Source organism: Glycine soja, chromosome 13 (genome assembly GCF_004193775.1).
Source record: "Glycine soja cultivar W05 chromosome 13, ASM419377v2, whole genome shotgun sequence".
Lineage (NCBI taxonomy): Eukaryota > Viridiplantae > Streptophyta > Magnoliopsida > Fabales > Fabaceae > Glycine > Glycine soja.
This window is the reverse complement of record NC_041014.1, coordinates 1,862,520-1,863,441: the sequence shown is the minus strand read 5'-3', so window position 1 is coordinate 1,863,441 and position 922 is coordinate 1,862,520. Positions and strand designations below refer to the sequence as shown.

At 44.6% G+C, this 922-nt stretch overlaps 1 non-coding gene across 1 annotated transcript; it reads right to left on the bottom strand.

The window, feature by feature from the left end:
- Nucleotides 1-303: 303 nt before the first annotated feature.
- Nucleotides 304-410, bottom strand: LOC114382874. The gene has a single exon (XR_003660332.1). It is a non-coding gene; the product is annotated as a small nucleolar RNA R71 (small nucleolar RNA).
- Between the last annotated feature and the right edge of the window lie 512 nt (nucleotides 411-922).

Sequence of the window (922 nt, the reverse complement as noted above, 5' to 3'; positions counted from 1 at the left end):
ATCCAATACCCTGATGAGGATGTCCCATATGTTCTTAAAACTGGACTGATTCATTTGCTTCCAAAGTTTCATGGCTTTGCAGGTGAAGACCCGCACATACATTTGAAGGAATTTCATATTGTCTGCTCCACCATGAAACCCCCAGATGTCCAGGAGGATCACATATTTCTAAAGGCTTTTGCTCATTCTCTGGAGGGAGTGGCAAAGGACTGGCTGTATTATCTTGCTCCAAGGTCCATCACGAGCTGGGATGACCTTAAGAGAGTATTCTTAGAAAAAATTTTCCCTGCTTCCAGGACCACAGCCATCAGGAAAGATATCTCAGGTATTAGACAACTCAGTGGAGAGAGCCTGTATGAGTACTGGGAGCGATTTAAAAAACTATGTGCTAGTTGCCCTCACCATTAGATTTCGGAGCAGCTTCTTCTCCAATATTTTTATGAAGGACTCAGTAATATGGAGAGAAGTATGATAGATGCTGCCAGTGGTGGAGCCCTTGGAGACATGACTCCTGCTGCCAGAAATTTAATTGAGAAGATGGCTTCCAACTCTCAGCAGTTTAGCGCCATAAATGATGCCATAGTCATTAGAGGAGTGCATGAGGTAGCTACAAACCCATCTGCATCATCTGAAACTAAGAAGCTTGAAGGCAAACTAGATGCATTGGTTAACTTGGTAACCCAACTTGCCTTGAATCAGAAATCTGTTCCTGTCGCAAGGGTTTGTGGTTTGTGCTCCTCTGCTGACCACCATACAGACCTTTGCCGTTCCATGCAGCAACCTGGAGCAATTGAGCAGCCTGAAGCTTATGCTGCAAACATTTACAATAGACCTCCTCAACCTCAGCAGCAAAATCAACCACAGCAGAACAATTATGACCTCTCCAGCAACAGATACAACCCTGGATGGAGGAATCACCCTA